Source organism: Lagopus muta, chromosome 1, assembly GCF_023343835.1.
Source record: "Lagopus muta isolate bLagMut1 chromosome 1, bLagMut1 primary, whole genome shotgun sequence".
Classification (NCBI taxonomy): domain Eukaryota; kingdom Metazoa; phylum Chordata; class Aves; order Galliformes; family Phasianidae; genus Lagopus; species Lagopus muta.
Window position 1 is genome coordinate 69,042,517 of NC_064433.1, and position 19,944 is coordinate 69,062,460.

At 42.2% G+C, this 19,944-nt stretch overlaps 1 protein-coding gene across 6 annotated transcripts in view; it reads left to right on the top strand.

The window, feature by feature from the left end:
* Positions 1–19,944, top strand: part of PRR5 (proline rich 5) — an 85,724-nt gene that overhangs the window by 61,867 nt on the left and 3,913 nt on the right. The gene's annotated exons all lie outside the window — the stretch shown is intronic.

A 19,944-nucleotide genomic window follows, 5' to 3' on the forward strand; every position in this document is an offset into this window, starting at 1 on the left:
AATACAGAGTGGTTTTGAAACCATAAGGCTTAAAATAAGAAGTTTTGCAAGCAACCAGTGTATGTGGTAATAACATGACTTTCATGAAGTGCTTTGTGTTACTGCACTAGCAGTTCTGGATATGAAGATTCACATCTGGAGTAGGCAACAAAACAAATTTGCAATTTACAGTCATATTTGGTCACTAGAAAGAAATTCAGTCAAAACTGTGAACACAGTAACCTTAAAACCAAACGCTGGTACTTGCCTTCTGTGTTAAAAGTTGTATTAGTAATGAAGAGGAGGAATTCAGGTCAAAAGGCAAGTGTATAAAATGTTTTCTTAATTGAAGAAAGGCATGGCCTTGTGTTGAGAAGGAGGGTGAGACAGAGAGAGGGAGAGACCCAGGAGTGGATTTCCTATGGAGTGGGAAAAGTTGATATTTTCTTGGTTGGTTATTTTTTTAATAAACAAATAGATTTACAGCAAACAAAAGGATATGGTTTCTCACACTTAATTAGTCCTGTGTCTGGAGTGATTTTAAAGGGCTTGATAATCTAAAAGCTGATGATGAAAATGGAGCAAGAAGATGACCTCCACTTTGTCAAGAAATAGTGTTTCATTCAGGGGATTACAGAGTGCATTTGTTGAGGTGTGTAATGGTGTGTTTAACTTAGTTTTCTCAAAAAAGTTCCTTACACGATAGGACTGCCTGGTTGCCGCTTACTACCTTTCTCCCTAGACTCCCTCTCACCAAATGTTTATTGAAACTGCAGGCTTATTGTGACACATTGACATTGATATCAGAGATATTAATATTCCTATGAGTTCCTTGGAAATTACTGTCTGGAGAGAGGAGAGGAACCTCAAGGAAAAATTGGAGTAAGAGCTTAACTGCATAATGAGACTTCAAAGAACTCACATAATTGAACTGTGAACCCGACTGTGTTAATAGACACCAGAGACTCCACATGAGAGAATACCATTATGAAAATCTTAATCACAGGAAGGTTTTCTACCAAGCCTCCTCTTCTAGACGTAAGGTAAACTGCCTATCGGAAACCAGCTTCAGAAGTGTTGTTACTGACATCTGCTAGCTTTGTTGTGGTTTCTTCTTTAAAGGATCTGCATTAGCTATGGGCACGATCCTGCTTCAAATGAATTCCATGGTGAGCTAGAAAATGAACATCCTGATTCAGAAAGTTCATGCGGAGTCCTTTGCCAGGATCAGTGCTACAGGAAACAGTTTGTTGACAAATCTGCTTTCTTCAATAACCAAAAGAGTTAACAAGTTGTCAAGTTAATCCATTCCCATTGCAAAAATGTCGGTGGAAATCAATTAAAAGAAGGAGAGGGAATTTGCCCGTGGGTGTTCATTTCTGCATATGTTACCTACAGTTTTGTGGTGGGGATGGTGAAAGTCCTTTATTGGCAGTAGCTCTGCCAAACCTGTGGTTTAAAATCTAATGGAAATTACAGGAAAAGGACAGAAGAGGATCTGGGAAAGAGCTATTTACATGCCTAGCCGTGGTTGCCAATAATTGAACTTCAGAGCAAAGACTTTTTCCCAAATGCAAATTTCACGTTACACAAAAGCAATTTTTATATGTTTATGACATAATAATGGAATTTCCTCAAGATAGATTAGCTCAATATGTGAATAAGGCTGAAAGCGAGAGAACAGTTCAGCTGCCCAAAAAGTACATAGTGATCTTGTGTTTATAAATATCCCAGACTGAGAGAAGATGCTTTGGTGTAGGCATTGTTTAATCCCTATTCTGTGTGCTATCTATATCACTTTCCTAAGAAGCTCAGTGACACTGCAGCAAATTCCCATGGCTGGAAGATGATTCTAGTGGCCCTGGACAAAGTGTTGAACTTGCCATGAAATTTCCCCATTTCTGTCCTTGAAAGTGTTCTGCAGTTACATTATATAATTACAGAGCAGGTCATACTCTTCAGGACAGAATCTGTAATGTCAGCTGAAGGTCACAGTTTGACATAGGCACATGCTTGCATGTACCGGTCTGGCCTGTTGGACTCGATTAAAAAAGCAGAGGTTTGGTAACTAGTACAGGGTGCATCTGATACTGCTCATGTACTATCTTGTCATAGCGTAAAGGTAGTGCTCTGTCAGTCTGGCAGAAGACACCTTCCTTATGGAGGGAAAAGGAAGCTTTTTAAAGAGGAAATAGAAGCAGCAGCAATCTTTGAACTTTATTCAGGAGGCAGGTTGCTGATCCAGCAAAGCTCAGTAAGCAAGTATTTTACCTGAACATGGTTAGCTTCACTGACTTTAGCACGTGAGCAACTTTGTTGGCCTCTGTGTGGTTACTGACCTATTGCAAGTTTCACATGTTCTTTGCTTGCTCAGCTGGCACCACTCTAGCAAGGAGATTAAAGCAGCCTCTGACAAAGACCTCCTGGATAAATGGTACTGAGATGAAGTTGATCCCCCTATTTCATTGTTTGAGTGATTGTTTTGCCTTTTTTATAGCAAATCTTTCTTCCTGTCCAGAGTAAACTATTTGCTTGGAAATGTGTCTACCAGCTATGCACTTAATACTGTAGTATGGAAGAAGTGCCTTGTACCACTGATACTCATCTGCCAGTACAGCCTGACCCACTTACAGAGAATGAACTGAAATGTTAATCCTTTGTGGCCACTTAAGTTAAAGTGCCTCCAGGCAGGATGCTCCTGTTTATCTGGTAGAATCTTCAAGAACAGATTTGTGATTGAGGGAAGTAAAAGAAGAGCTAAAAACTTTTGAGCACAGGTATATGCACTGGAGTGCATATCGTAGAATCATAGAATGATCTGGGTTGAAAAGGACTACATTGATCATCTAGTTTCAACCCCCTTGCTATTTGTAGGGTCACCAACTACTAGACCAGGCTGCCCAGAGCCACATCCACATCAATACACTGTGTTATCAGTCTCACCTCAATGACCTTTCTTTTTGGGTGGAATTAGGAAGGTGGAGAAAGAGGCGTAAACAGAACAAGATACCACAAAAGAATTTTCTCCCATATATTGTGTGAATCAAAGAGAGTAAAATACTGCCAGAGGGTAAACAATCTACCTTATTTTCCAAAACCCATATTGCCTAAGGTTTTTGCCACTGAAACTGGAACATCTTGTCTCCAGGTATCTTTCTTGACATCTGAGAAAGTCAGAAGTGGGAGAATTAAAGGGTGTTTATCTGCATCTTTTGGTTAACATCAGGATTATTTGAGTTCAAGAATGTCTCTAGGTCACCCGAGATATTTCAAAACTATAGAAAAGCATAGCACAGCCATTTGTGCTGAGGGACGAGGCTTCACTGAACTTAAGATCTAAAGAGAAAAATAAAACTGTGGTTTCCTTTTCAGCTTCTCTGAGCTTCACTTGAAATGCCTTGTTCGTTTTCTCTCTGTAAAAGGAGACAATATAAATACTTAAAATCACCCACTGGGACCTGTATGTTTAGGACATTCTAGAGATAACAAACATGCAACTCCTCACACTTAAAAAGATGTGGAAGAGCGCATTGCAAGACCTGAAAGTAGATGCAAAGACTGCTGTTTTTCCATCTCAGCAACCACACAGCAAACCAAAGACAGCACAGTGGTTAGAAACAAAATACCCTTTTCTATCGGAAAACTGCAGGGGTCTGTCTATGGAAAAACAGAATTTCTAAAAGACTGTGATGTCTGTAAATGGGAGTCAAGTCACTGTGGCCATAGGATTTTTAATTCAGTGATTGCTTTTGAGAGGTTTTCCTACTAAATCGTTTGGACCTGAAGCATAACTTGAACAAAGTGCTGTGGGTGTAAGGTTTGTCCATACCTTTATTTTCTTTTCTTAGTTTTAGCTGGGACAGAATTGTTTTCTTTAGAGTGTGTGGCATGGTGCTTTGTTTTCATTCTCAAAGACAATGTTGACAACACACCAATGTTTATAGTTACTGCTAGGCAGTGTTGTACAGTGCCAAGGCCATTCACGCTGAAGGGTCCAAGGATCTGGGAGGGAATAGTATTAGGGCAGCTGACTTAAACTGGCCAAAGGGATGTTCCATACTGTATGACATTGTCATATATGAGTGTATAAAACAAGTGATACACAAGCAATTGCTCACTGTCCCCTCAAAGATGCCCAGTTCACCCCCTAAGCAGTGGAAGAGAGTGAGATGAACTCTCACTCCCATCAAAACTCCATCTGCATGGTGCCATACAGTACGGAATATCCCTTTGGCCAGTTATAGTCAGCTGTTCTAATACTATTCCCTCCCAGCTCCTTGGACCCTTCACTGTGAATAGTGAGTGCTATAAGGTGCATATATATATATATATATATATCTCACACACACGGTCTTGACTATTATCCTTTTCTTTTAATAAGTAGTTCTATCTCACCCCACGAGTTCTACTTTGCCTTTTTTTTTTTTCTTTTCAATTCTGTCTCCCCACCTCACTGAGAAGGGAAGGAGGATGAGCAAATGACTGTGTGGTGCTCAGCCACCTGCTGGGTTAAACCACAACACTTCTCTACTTTCCTCTTAATTTCTGGTTGATAAGACAATAAAAAAGTAAAATAAAAGGAAACCTATAAATAAATATATTGCAGACCCTGTAGAAGTATAAATCAACAAACAGAAAACCTTGCTTCCCTTAGGTAGTGCAAGAATGTGTCTTCCTCCTTCCCAGTGAAAAAAATGCTTTGTCTGTGTTGTTTGCATCAGCCTCACAGACATGTAAGGGGTCAGATCAGAAATCTTACAGCCAGGACAGTTCTTGACAAATAGAGAAGATCCCACCTTTGTTTTATATTGATATAAAGGAAACTGAGAATTTCTAAGCAGTGTCCTCTGTCTTATTCTGTTGCATTTGTTGTTTCTGAAAGTGCAGTTTGTAGCAATGAAATTGTCAGAAGTTTGTTATGCTGGAATGAATTTGTATGACCATGATTTTTATCAAGGCATACCATTCATTTTTTTGTAGGAAAAAGATCCTTTTGAAAGCAAATCTTGGTGTTTTCACTAGCGAGGAGTACTTTTCATGTTTGATTTTGCTTTTCTTCATATGATTTTTATTACTGTGTTAGTTTGCAGATGCTGGAATATATTTCTGCATGGAAGCAGTAAAAATGCTGCATTATTTCATCTGTGTCATGGAGTATTACGTCAAGCAGGTTTGGATGTGTTATGCAGGTGGCTGGGATGGGGAGTTGGAAATTGATGGGAATGTTCTAAAAAAAATGTCAGCAGCAGCCCCAGTGTGACATAGAGGAACCAGAAAGGTCTAAATGTGTGTTACAGTACTGCTGACACTTCTGTAGGCACCATGGTGCCAAGACAGGAGTTCCAAGTACGCCATGTGTCCTAGCCAAAATACGCCTTCATTCACTTTCTTGCATGTCAGTCAAAAGTGATTCCCCTGCCACAGGCTGACACAACAATGTAAGTGACAAGGCCATGAGCCAGGGACAGCTGGGGGCTGTCCTTTTTCTGGCTGTAGATTTGTAGTTCAGGAGAGAAACCACATCACAGGCATTGTTCCCCTCTAACGCTTCTAGCTCAGTTTCCACCTTGTGCTTAGTTTGAGGCTTGCCACATCTTCTCTAGGTGCAGAGGCAGGGAGGTGGGGATGGATGCTGCTGAGCACACCATAAGTTTGTCTGACTGTGGGCTTCTACAATCACAATTGCATTTCAGTCATTTCTTCCACTTAGTTGACTTGGAAAGGTGGGTGCTCGTGTGGATCTTCCTTATTATCATGGCGGTGAAAGTCCAGGGTCATAAATGAAAAGCACAGATTGCATTTTGAAACTGAGTGTTCACTAAAACTAGCTGTCAACATTTGACAGCACTATGTGTTGCCATTTTTCTAACTGTAAGCAGTGGGGAAAAAAAGGAAAGCAACACAAACTGTTCTGTTGTTTTGCTGTATATGAACTTGTCTCATTAATACCATGGCATAATCCTTCAAATGTGCATCTTGTTCATCATCTTCACAGAAAGGCAGTGTAAGTCAGTTCAAGGCAACATGACCACAGCCTTGCTTGAACCAATTAAACACAATTGTGTTGGGAGGCAATTTGCATTGTGCAAACTCCCTTTGGGTGTATGCTCATGGTGCATTTTGAAATTACCTTGCTTTATGTAAAATGTCACTTCTGTGAGGAATGCCGAAGGCATGGCTGTGAAGCTCTTCTTTGAGCTAGGCTGTTCCCACCCCTCCAGAGCTGCAGTGAACTGCCTGAATGTCATCTTGCACTGTGGCATTACCCTAAGAGCTGCATCTGCTCAAGCCAGGTCAATACATGTTTAACCTGAGCTACACCTAGCAGTCCTTACTAAAATACATTTGTGCTCTGGAGTTGGCCTCCATTGAGCCTGGCCTATTAAAACCAGTTCATTTGTAAGCAAATCTTGAACGGAGTTAAACAAACAAACAAACAAAACAGTTAAATTGGTAAAATCATTTTTAACTTGAATTAGAACATCCCTGCAGGCTCCGTAATTTTATTGAGAGGTGGAATGCTTTACCTAATTACATTAGTTTTTACAAATGCCTTTTGTGGACCTACTCAGGCTACTGGACTAAACCCAGTATAAAAGGCAGTATAGAAGTTTTTACCATTGAAAACTGAGTAGGGAGTGTTCCCACGGTGCAGGAATCCTTTGAGGCAGGGTGCTTTAGTAGTGTAATTCACGGCTTGTCTACAGGGGGAATGTAAGAAAGTTTAGCTACCTTTTAAATAAGATTAATTAAACCTCATTAAAACTCGGTATGGATACTAATTCTGAGAATTAAAGGACTAGGAAGAGTGGCAAGATAGATGAATGACACTTTAATTCTACTTCAGAGGCCAGCGCACAATTTATCTAAGAGGTTCATAGTGAATATTGCTTCATTTTCCTGAGTGCCTCCAGGTAGACAAACCACCGGGGAATCACAGCAGCTGGTTCCCAGAAGCATCAGTCACTTCCCAGCCCTCACAGGCATTGACTTGTGAGCCCAGTGCCACCAGACCTTGCGTGGCACCTGCCAGCAGTGGTGACACTTAGTGCTAGGGGAAGGAGGACAGCGGAATCTCCATGCACATGGTGTTTTCAGGGAGGTCGCAAGGCCAATTGATGCTTTGGGCAAGGCATCTGTGAGCAGCATTTCTTGTTTTGACTCAGCTGGCGCTGCTCACAGAGAGGGCTGCTGGAAGCTCATCCTTGCAGGAAGCTTTTTCTCTGGCCTCAGTTTTCCTCTCCCATCTTCAATCATGATGTTAAACTGGACCAGGCCCCAGGAGCAGCCTGTTGCTGTGTGCCAGGACACAACAGCAAGGCACATTAGGTCGTTGTCACCGATGAACATCTCTTGATAATGTCCAAAATGCTGTCCTCCCAGAGGCAGCAGCAAGTTAAAGGAAGGCAGTAGAAAGTTGTGGATGCCCCATCCCTGGAGATATTCAAGGCCAGGCTGGATGTGGCTCTGTGCAAGCTAGTCTGGTGGGTTGGCGACCCTGCACATAGCAGCAGGGTTGAAGCTAGATGATCACTGTTGTCCTTTTCAACCCAGGCCATTCTATGATTCACATGATTCTATGAAATTCAGGCACAGTGAAATGGGCAGCCAGGTGGTTTGGGGGCAGACGGCATGGCCAGCACTCCCAATTTGAGAGATGGCTTTTCCCCGGTGGCAGTGTGGGAGCAGTTTGCCTACACCAGTGCAAATGGCAGTGTGGTGGAGAAGTCCCACATATGTAATTAAAGAGTGAAAAAAATAAATTCCTGTGTGAACTGTTTGGAAGCAGTTCTGACAGCTGCTTGCTTTCCTTCAGGAATGATTTCTCCTGGGGTTTTGTTGTTTGCCTGTTTCTTCAACTATGCTATAGGATTTTATTGTTATGGGAAGCTATAATTTTCCATTTAAACCGTCAGGGTGCTTAAAACAAATTGCACAGATTTTCCTCGCCTCTGACATCTCCCTGGAAGATGCTTTGGAAAAGCAAAGAGTTGTGAAAGATATGGAAGCTTCTGCTCTGAAATGCTACCCAAGCCTATCTCTGGGCCTACTGTTGCCCCTTCTGTGGCAACTAGAGCCAGAAGTCCATGGGAGAGTATGTTGCAGGCTGGTGGTGTGAAGGCTTGCACAGGAAGTAATTGCTTTGTGGTGTATTCTAAAATAAAGTGCTGTCCATCTCAATCTACAGTAGGTGGCGGAGTGGCTGAGTATCTTGGAGTCATCCTCTCTCTCATGGCAAGTGCAGAGTGTGAAATGTCTTCCGTCAGGAGTTTCACAGCCTTACCCTGATCTCTGTTGTGGCTGCAGAAGTAACAACTGCATGGCACAGTGATATGCGTACTGTGAAATTCATTAACTTGCCACTACCCAGTAATTACAAGCAATTAAAAGGCAAACAGTTAATCATGTGCCTGTGCAGGCTTTGGATTATGCTCTTTGATTGAAATCTCTCTGTTGCCAGCCATCTGTTGTTGCCAGTGAGCTGCCTACTCCTTGCTGCAAATCTTCCAGGGGTGCAGGGTGGGATGGTCCTGCCTGGGGTCAGGCAGTGGGTCACTGTGGAGTGGCCCTGATACCTAGCAGCCTTGCTGTGGCTGAGTAAGCTGACTGGCCTTTGCAGTGCAGTTTTGCTGAGACTTGACCTTTTGTCGGAAACAGAATGGGAACTGCAGTGAGAAGAGGCGTGAGGGGGTGAGGGGGGGGGGGCTGCCTTGCCTGTCATTCCCTCCAGCAGTGCTGCTTTTTAGTGTTTGCTAATCCAAGTGCAATTTTGGAAAATGCAAGTACACTGGAATTGAGAAGATACTGGCAAAAGAGTCATAGCTTAGCCTGGCTGAAGTCTGTCAAGAAGATATTCTGCAAAACACAGCTGTTGCACTTGGAGTAGCTCTCACATAACACCAGTTTACTTTCTGTTTCTTGTGAATCTAAGAGCTGTCAGCTTCTTCTGCTAAGGTGCATCTCCAAGCTTCTTGCCAATATGGATAGATGGAGCCTTCCTGTGAAGGACACTGAGTAAACACAATAGAAATATGCTCTCTGCAATAAAGATTTTGCAACCTGATAGGAGACAGGGAAATATATGGATGGGCAGATGGATAGAATAACAAAACAAGGAGTCAAACTTACTAGTACTGATCTATGGTAAATAATTTCTTGTTGTCCATAGTGATCCAGATGTCCTCTAGAGAGGGCAATGAGGTCTTTGTCCTCTGTAGGCTGTAGGTCGCCTTTTGAGTTCCAAGAATGAAGATAAATCTCTCATTCCTCCTGTATCACTCATGAGCCTTTCTTGTGGTTTCACTGTTCAGCTACAAAGAACAAAGGCTTTGAAGAAGGGGTATTTCCACTATTTCTCATAGTGTCTGAATCACACAAGGCTGGGTATTTAGGCAGCAAGAAACTAATGCAGCTTGACTAAAGCCCCTGTTTTCCAGAGAAGAAACTGAGCAGCAGTGTGGTCTGAAAAGTTGTATAATATGATTATGTATTTTTCAGAACTGCTAACATTTAAAACAGCAGCAAGTTGAAGGATTGTTCCAGCAGGCAGCTGTGAGCTGTTATGCAGATTAACTTCCAGCATCAGACTGCTTTGAAGACAAATGGCTTTCGTTTAAGTAGCAGGGTTGTATCTTCAAGAGGTACATCAGAGGTTCAATTGACGTCAACCACACGTTTTTTTCCTCCATGTTAATCTATCGCAGTTGTTGCGAGAGCTGCTGTGTCACTGATGTGCCACAGTGTGATGTCGTTAGTGTGACAGGTAGCTAGGAAGAAGGAAGGATGGGCAGCCTGCCTGACTGCTCAGGATAGGGCTTCTGGAAGATGCTGCCTCCTGGTTCATGGGGATGAGTTGGTGGGCATGGAAATTGTCACCATCAGAAATAGCAAAAATGGAAAAAAAAACCTTCAGAAGGCACAGCTGACATGTTTTCCATTAATTCCTTTCTTGAGTCCCCTGCAGAGGTTGAAGTGGCAGGGAGGATGCTGAGGGATGAATACTTATTAATGATTTAAGAGAGGAGAGTGGCTGTGAAAGACAGCATCGGAAATCCTCACAGGTAGGTAACAGCAGTCAAGTTAGTGTTTGCAGAGCTTCAAAAGCATTTCTTCGATGTCTTTTCAAACGAGGCCGGATGCACTGAGGGAGGGCTCTACCATCCTTTTTTTTTTTCTGTTCAAGTCCCCACCTGAAAATAAATGCATGATGGATTTTCTTATAATAAATATTTAGTGAGAAGAAACTTGGAGACAAGACTCTGTAAAAGACTTGAATGCTCAGAGTTAAAAGTTGTCAATTTCCCAGCAAGGTGAGATAAGCTTAATGTGTACAGATCAGAGAGAACTTCAGGAGGGAACCTGAGAGAAATGAGAGGTTTCACTCCCTTGGCCATTAAATGTCACATCTCATTATTTGGTGACGCACAGAGTGATCTTTGTGTGGGGCTGCACTTGCTCTTCTGTGCACGCCTGTGTTTGCCTCTGAGTCTAATGTGGCAGTGCCACAGCATCTGGAAATGCAGACAAACTAGCTCCAGCTCAAGTTTATTCCATAAATAGCTCTTCAGAGACACTCACTTATGCATAGATTCATTTGATGTGTTGTCAAAGTCACATTAATTAGCTTATTTGACTGGAATGATTGCAGTTTTTATCAGTGCCCAGAGGAGACACTTAGCTGGGAATCAGGCAACCTCTGGCCCTAAAGCTAAGAAAGTCGAAATGCATAGCATTATTTTTGCCGAATCTTTTTTAGCAGACTGGCCGCTCAGCTTCTGCAGGATGCTAACCAAAGCCTCTAAGTAACTTCCTTACTTCTAATCATTTTGTATCACTTACTTATCTTCAGTCTTCATCTTCTGCTTTGTTTGTTGTTTTTTTTTTTTTGCAATCTCATATAGCATTTTCAAGAAAAGTAGTATATTATATTTCTGTGGGTCAGAGGAAGACTGGCCTCTTCTCAGTGTTTGATCCTTTCTGGAAAGAAAAACGCCATTGCTGTCTTTGTACAGATGAACCATTGGAAAAACTCTGAGTTGCCTAACACAAACCATGTCTGCTGTTTTGTCTCCCTTATCTTTTGTCTGTGTCTGAGTGCCACCACTGAAAGGAAGAGAGAGACAGCACTGCTTCTCACGCTGACAGTGACAGAACTTGGCACTTGCTGGAGATTAAAGTGAATATGACAAGATCTTTATTTCTGAGGCAGTCAGAGGGATCTGAAGTGCTGACTTCTGTCAATGCCGCATTGGCAAGCTGTTCTGCCTCTCCCTCTGCGAGCACTGTTGCTATGAGAAAAGCAAGAGGCAGAGATAAGACCAGATGTGTTTAACCCTTGAAATATTCGAGGATTTACCAGTGTAGTAGTGACTTAAGCTAGGGCAACGTGAGAAAGAAATGACTTGAGGCGGTACTGCCAGGGGATCGTAGGCATACAACCATCACTTGTGTGGCTGCATCATTCCAACACGTGAAAAATCTACTGCTGTTTAGAAATGGACATGTCATACGTAGAGCTTGGCCTTTAGTAGTTGTAAAACAGTATGAAACCATGAACATACTGGGGACTGTTCTGATTCTGAATGTTTGATGAACAAGACCAATTTTTCACATTCCCTCCAGGCACCAGGTATACCTAGTTGTGAAAACATACTGCTGGAAACAAATTATCCTGCATTAGACATGAATTATTGGCCTCCTCCCCAGGGGTGAGGGCTGTATCAGAGAGGGGAAGCAGTTTTTTTTAAACTTGTTCTTGTCTGCAGAAATGGGCTGTCTGTTTTTCCCAGGACAGCAGCGCTTGGGCTGCTGCAGTGAAACTCCCTTGGAAAGGGGCATGGATAATTCAGGTGGATCAGGTTCAGCATTGGCAACACAGATTCAAAGCAGAATGTAGTCTCTGCTTGAAGCAGTTTTGATCCTTTTTTGAGTCTGTTTCCTAAGGGCTAAAAATGTTTAATTTGTCTGCTTGGCATGCAAGTGGCATAAATCATTGGGGGAACCCAGGAGGAAGTAATTGGAATTTTTGGTCCAGGCTGGAAAATGCAGATGAGTGGGCTAGAGACAGGACCTGGTTGTTTAAACTGTCAGTTCTCAACCTGTCTCTGCACCTTGTTAGTTTGATTCAGGGTGTTCCTTTTATCTAGAAGACTTTTGGAAGGGCACGTACTGATCACATAGTCCCTCTAAGTGAGCTCACAGAGTTTGATTCAGTTCTTTCTGGGAGCTCTCAAGTGTAAAGTCGTCCAGAAATACTGAGCCTCTGTATTGATGGGAAAATGTTAGGATTTAATCAACATAGAAAAGTTATCACTCTTTCTATCTCATATCTGTCGTCAGTTTGCACCCCTTGGTGGTTTAGTCAGTCCACCAGCTGATGTCACCCAGCATACCTTCACTAACTGTGACTAATATTCAGATTTGGGCTGAATAATTGCTGCCAATAGCCCAATCTTCTTTTGTAGGACAGCAGAAGAGTTCAGCATTGCACTCATGCAAGAGGAAGGATGCAGCTACGCAAGAAAAGCGTTTTGCAAAAGTGCTGAAGAAAGCCATTCTCACCCCTGTTCAGAGGATTCACTAGTTAATCTGTTTTTTCCTTTATGTTTAGAAACTAGTCTTATCAATTATTCACCATCTCCATTTCAGTGGTTAAATAGTTTCTAGCACGTATTCTTTTTTCTTATGGTCTTCTGCAAATTGCCATACGCTGGGTTTTTACATCACTGCTTTCTAGAAGCATCAGTATTTCCTACAAGAAAGCCCTTCATGTACACACTATTTCCTTTTTTTGTTCTTCCATGCACTTCACACGCTGTCACTGTTAGTGACAAAACGTTGAAGTTAGTGAACTTTTGGTCTGACACTGAGCATTGAATTCTATGTACTGCATTGCCCTCGATTGTCAAGATGGGGAAAGCTGAGAAGAATCAGTTATCACATGTGATATTGCAGGAGTTTACTCACGAATTTGCCTTTATTCTATGTGTCAGTGAAGGCATATGCTGTTCCATGAATACGATTCCATTTGTGTAGTACAAGGGAATCCTTTCTGTGGGGGTGACTCTCTGGGCACAAGGTGGGAATCGAGGTCACAGTGTATACAGCTTAAGGCATCCTGATTCTGATGGGAGCCCCAGGCAGTTGTAAGATCAAGGTCAGTGAGTTTTTCAGTAGAGTGTTGTGCAAGTTAGCTGATGGAGGAGCTGCGAGGCTCATGGTGCTCCACTTTGCAGTAAGAGCAGCTGTGCACATTAGGACAGTCCAGTGGCCCACAGTCCCCACACCCCACTTGCAGTGATTTCGTGCCTGCCCTGAGTCAAGGTTGCTGCTGTGTTGCTTCAAATTTGAGAAGGCTCCATGGCTCCATGAAAGCATGGTGAGAAGCAGTTATGGCCTGTGAGGGTGCTTTTTCACTCATCTCTTAGAAGCAAGGCTCCTGCTACTTCACTGACTGAAATAAAAGGCAGATCTTGCTGTCATGTGGTCACCAGGGTGTATGCTGTAGTCTGTTCACTCACTTCTCCACAAGCAGGACTGGCTGAGTAACGCATGTTTTCACTGTAGACATTGTTCTGTGTCTGTCTTGTGGTATGACTTGTGACTTTTAATTGCAGTTTTCCCTGGGAGTATCTGGCCGACTATTACTACCCAGTGTTTGTCAGATTATTGCCTTGCATGTGTGTCAGTCATACTGATCTGGTCTTTCACCAGTGAAAGAGAGAAATGCATTTCTTAATGCATTTTTCTTTCCTTCAAAGAATCTGCTAGGCTTTAGCAGAAAAGAGCTATGTTTCTTAGCCATTTTCCTGTGTGGTTGAGACAGGGCGGTTTATGAGGCCAGGACCTCATTTTGTATTTGGGCCTGACCCTGTGAGCACCTCCTGCTGCCTGTTTCATTTCATGCAGGACAAGGGCAGGATTGTTTCTTGTCAGTAGGGACTAGTGGATAAGGATGCCCCAGCAGATCCAGGCTGGGGATGCCCCAGCAGCCTAACTCTCAGGGAATGTTTTCTAACCATAAACTGAGCCACATACAACTCTTGCTACAGCTTCCTGCCCCAGGGACTTCACTCCTGTGGGACATCAAAACACCAAGAATAATGATTGCTATGATTACTTAACCCAGAAGTCTGGTTTTTGCTTTTTTGTTTCTCGAGTCCAGAAGTCAGTAAACTAGGATCTGGCTTGTGGCTGTTCCTGCTTGGTGTCCCCTGTGGTAGTGCTGCTGCCCAGCAGTTTAATTACAAGGCAATCTCCCACACCACTGTTTATTCACGTAAACATGCTGATCAGCTGAAACATTAAAGCTGAACTTCAGAGTACTATAATCATGTAATCAACGACCAGTGTACACTTGAGCATATCTACATTTGCATGCTGGGCTGAGGTAGTCAGCCCATTAGGTCAGCATTATGTCTAATTGTTAGAGTGCACTTAGACACTGTAGATATATTTTCTTGTATAATTTATTAGGTAAATGGACCTATAATACTCTGTGCTAAAGAGAGAAATGAAAAGCAACTGACTGAGACCTCCATTTCTAGGTGTTTCTAGTGGTGGAAATTGTTAGTCAGAACTGGAAACTGTAAAGGACCTGTCGCCTTTCATAAGTTCTGAGCAAAACTCTTCAGTTTCTGTTGGTTACTTAGAAGTGGTTTGGTGTTAATGGTTGTTTGTGCATATTTTCAGGCACAGATGAGTGAGGAGTTACATGGGCCAAGTTGCTGTAGTCCAGTACTGAAGCAGCCTGCAGTCAAGATGAGTACAGAGGGCTCTACAGAGAAGCCCAGCAGATGGTGGGGAGCTCATGCAGGGTTTGAAAAAGGAGCTAAGGATGAATGTGAGGTATTAGGAGAGAGTGGGGGCAATGGGATGAAGGGTTGAATTGAGAGGAGCTGGGTATGAGGGAGTGATGGCTGTGTAGAAATCCAGCTAAGATACCAAAGAAGAATGACATGAGCCAAGCATCAACAGAAAACATCCAGGAGAATCTGGATGCAAAGAGTAGCCAGCAGATAGCTTTGTTCCTACCCTCTTGGCATGCATGAGACATTCTTTTCAGGTGTGCCAGATAAGCAAGAGGACATGACAGCTTTTGCTGTAGCATTTTTGTCTCCAATTATTTTAATTTATGTGTTCAGTTCTCTGATCTGGTACCTCGCCTGTCATCAAGAGGATGATGCACTGCAGGATTTTTAGGATAAGTATTTCTGAGCCAACATAACCCACCAACCCCTAAGATTTCAAGAAAGTTGGATGAAGTGATAAATAGATCATATTTTTTCTTGTGGTTGCTCTGCCCAGTAGAAGTGCTTGAGAGGAAAATTTCATCTTTGTTCTGCTTGATCCTGTGCTAGCAAGGATGTGTGAGCAGGCTACAATTCATGGAGCAACAGTGCAGAAATTCCCCAGTGTGTTCTGTGGCGTCTGGTCCTAAGGGGCTGTATGTTGTTATCAGTCTTCTTATCAACAGTAGAGATTTGTTACTACTTTCTGCCAATAAACAGTACAGATTTTGGCATCACTTTGAACCTTAATATCCGTGAAAAGGAGACATGCAGCTTTGCATCCAGTTGTTGAGGTGAGAAGTGAGAAACAAAAAACACAAAAGCAGTTCCCTTTCTGAAGCATGTCAGGTTTCACAAACCAGGTCTTTTCCATAAGAAGTCCTGCATCTACTTACAGGAATATGGGAAGCCTAAAACTGTGCTCTTGTTTAGCCAGGCTCTCTAATGAGACCTACCAACCTATCAGCAGCGCTCATTTGGAAGTGCTGGTTCTATCAGGGTGTATTTTAGTTGTCATTTGTTACCAAAAATGAAAGGATCTGAGTTGCTGTGACGAACAAAAAGAAAGAGAAGGAGCATCAGGGGGGCTGACCCAGGATACAGGGGCAGAGGCTGCAGGCACGCTCGCATCCTCTCAGAGAATTCAGCAGAGGGTTGATCTGCCTTGTGCCATTGTCACTGCTGGCTGCCTGCAAAGAAAAATGGAAGATGTTAGAATGGGTGTCATAGGATATAGAAATAAAGAATTGTGTTGTTATTTCATTGACAGAAATTAAAAAAAAAAAAAAGAAAAAAAAAAAGGAGGGACATTTGATTTCTGTCTTTCTTTCATTTTGTTCTTTTTTGTCAGAAAAATTGTGACAAGCAGAGAATATTTTTCTGACATCTTTGCAAGTTTTATAACCTACACTTAGGTAAAACATTTATAATGGATTAATAATATTTTGTGTTAGTATGTGTGTTTGTTAAAAAACCTCCAGAGCAATCTGTCCTTGTTTTACAGTTTGCTTAAGGTCAAATCCATAAACGCTAACCATAGGCAAGTTTGAAGAGGCTCTTCAAGCCCTTAAATGCATGTCTGGACTCGGGCCCACTTTAGGATCTCTTTTATGCTTCAAGCAGTCCTGTGTACTTAAAAAGGAGGCTGAGTTTACTGTATTAGTTTACTAAACTCCACATCATTCTTCCGATCATTTATTAGCAGTGCCAAGGCAAGTTTATCACCTATTTGTTCCCCTGTGCTTTCATATGAAGTCCTTGTGTCCTTTAAAAAGACAGTGGGAGTTGTGGTGAGCTTGCTGCACTGGCAGCAATGCAAACCTGAGTAGCTCAGTGCCTCTATCCCCACTGGGATGACATAGTCACTGCTGGTAACTGCAGGCTCATGGATGGGGCAAGCTCCAGCAGAGAGAGTAGGAACTTCCTAAAAGAGCTAACAGTAACCAGTGGTCTTCTGTGAATATGGCCCTTCAGGGAGTACTTATGGTATATTTTTATATATCAAAAATAGGAGTGCATAAGGTCCCTTTAATGCTTTCAAACTGCTGTATGCCATTCTCTGTTTCTAGATGTCTTAATTATAGGTTCATGAAGTCAGGGATTTGGATACAGTATTATATGCAGAAATACATGTCTCCTGGATGCTGAGCACAAACTTTACTGTTTGTGATGGTTTTCACACATTCAAGACTCCAATCCTCATTATCCATGCCTTGGGAGTAGGGCAGACTTGTCAAAATGGTACACTGCAATCCTTCCACAGGTAATGAGGTAATAGATACATCTAGTGCTTTCGGAGAAGCATGAAACTCTACTGCTAAAATGAAATTGAGTTCATGAAAGGGCAGAGTTATCTTCTAAAGTAAGTTTTTGCATGACTGCAGAGCAAATACTGCCTTGAAGATAAGGCTAGAGCCTCTGTTTTACTGATAATGTTCCAAGTTCTCATTTTTTTTCTCCAAATTATGATACAGTTTCCTGAAAGCTAAGCAGCCATCCTGCTAGATCTGACTGCTGCTTTATTGCTGCTTAGTGGCATGTCAGTCTACTAAGACATGAAGCAGTACCTATAAGAAGAACCATGAGTTTCCAGCATAACAGGAAAATGCTTATTGGTGACTTGGAAGTCCTGCCATCTTAGAAACTATTGTGAAATGGATCACAGTCACAAGCTGGCTTTAATTTAAAGCTGATTTTGTCCTTATCAGCACAAATGCCTATACATTTGGCAGAGAACCTATAATGGTACTTACAAATTTTCCTGTAGAGGCAGATATCTATGTAGATAGATGTATAGGTATTTATATATGTATATATAGATATCTGTATAGATATATTAATGTGTAGATATGTGAAGCATTTATAAACATACTTTGCTCCATTCTAAAACCTCTACCAGAAGTTAAACGGAGGTCTGGGGGAATAAGTTTATCTCTCAGTAACATAGCGAAAGAAATATGAGAGAAACATCATTTTAAAATGTTCCTTACATGCTCAGTTTGTGGTGTGAATTCCACTGTGTGTTTTCTCATTGAAGCTGCAGACTGCTTCTGAACTATGGTTTGGGGGAGCTGCCTTCAGGAAGGCTGTCCTGGTCTGATGGTTGGCGACTCTGCACATAGCAGGAGGGTTGAAACCGGATGATGATTGTGGTCCTTTTCAACCCAGGCCATTCTATGATTCTATGAATAGCTACCATGGAAACCAAAAATTCAAGCGTGTGAAACTGATAGGAAATCTGGCAGCATTAAGATGCCACTGAGCAAGGTTGCTTTTATCACTCACACAGTGTATCAGTTCTGCCAGTGTTCAGGGTTGTGTTGTGGGCAGCGTGGTACTAGCAAATTACTGGGTTTCATTCTCCACAGCTGGCCTCTTTCACCAAAAATACCTAAGTGGCAGAAAAGTGTGTAAGGCCTCAAATTCTGGCTACGGACAATGTTAAATAACACTTGCCTTTGCTACCAATTTTATGTTTCACATTTTGGACACTGGTTCCTGAGGTAACTGAAGCAGGTACCTGAAGTGAGTGGCCTACTGTTTTGATCTTTGTCAGCAGGTTGTGAATGAGATGGGGTCATGAATACTAAGGTGTAAGGCAGTTACCTTTATGAGGACTGGAAAGATCTTGAGTAAATCCCACCAAGACAGGAGATGGAACAGATCTCAGGATCAAAAAAAGTAGCCATCCTCCTCCTGTTTGAAACCTTTTCTGTGGTGCAGACCTCAGTGACTTAGAAATAATACATGCATCTTCACTAAGCATTCTGAATTATTCCCGTGTTATTTTTGTCTAGCTTTAATTGATTAGGTAGTTATGAGTTTATTCTGCAGGTTTTTTTGGTGTTTGCAAGCTTTCGGTTTCACAGCATACGTGCTTGTAGTCATATTTGTATTTGTGAATCTCTGTAAGTTTACAGGACATAGCACATCACCAAAGGTTGTTACTCATTATCAAAAGCCCAGTGAATTGGAAAGGAGATTCTATGTACCCTCTGCTGGATTTTATTTGTTTTTCATTCATAAATTTTGGTCAGTGAGTGCCAGCTGGCATTCAGGATGTGCAGCAGCCAAAGGGTGAAGCAAACATTCAAAAACACATTGCAGGCTGATGCACATTTGTGGATACTGTTTGGTGAGTCATTCTGAGCAGCTAATACATCCAGAACATCAGGATCCTGTCATGTGCTGAAGGAGGTGTTGCAGTTTTTCCCATTTGTTCTGCATCTGGCTCTCAGGAGGCTTTTATCCCAGCGTGTTGTTTCTTGTTTATTTGATAATATTCTGGAATCCAAGTAAATTCAAGAAGATTTCTGTTGGGTATGACATTTAGGATCTGAACAAAATTAGTCACGTGTACAACATAGGTGAGTACACTTTAGGTAGGATGAGACATCCTACACTTGAGTAAATAGAGCTGTGCTCTGCACAGGAGCGGACACGCTAAGTGGAAGCGAGAGTGCAGATGTACAGAGCTCAGCCTTATGAGCCCGTTTGTGAGCGGAATTGCAGAGTTAAGATCTAAGGGCAATGGGTTTTGTCTTTAGGGGATTGTTGCAGTTGCTACTTTTAATGTGAATTTTGCCTGGATTTATGGATTTTTGCCTCTCTTGCCCTGGCAAGTAAAAGGAAGGAGGGAAGAAGGAGATATAAACCCCTTCACTATAGGTGTGGGTTTTGTTGTTGTTTTTTTTTTTTTTACAATACCGTGGAAGAAATACTTTTGAGAGTCGGTTTCATCTTTTCCTTGACCCTGTTGCATTACTTACATGGCAGTGCCACCGTGTGGTACCAGCTGCAGGTGTAGTGTTTGGTAGTTAGTGCTCATCTTTCATTCAGGAAGTCAGCAGAGGATTGCAAATGACAGGAACTCTGGGGCTGGTCTAACCGATCTTCACAGACCTCATCCTCCATCATCCCAGAGTGCCCTCGTACCACCCAGGCCGCTTCTAAAAGCCTGCATTGTCAACTCCTCAAAATAGCTGCTGCCTCCTTCTGAGCATCTGTGCAGTGCTACATGGTCTCTTGACTTTACAGTCAGATGAAGCAGCAGTAGAAGAATAGCATCACCTTACAGTTTGCATTTGCTGTGTAATTTACTGAACGTGCTTGCTGTGGTGAGCAAGGAAAGTTTGTGGTTGGAGGAGACGGCGCTCATCATGTTGGTGTTTCTCTT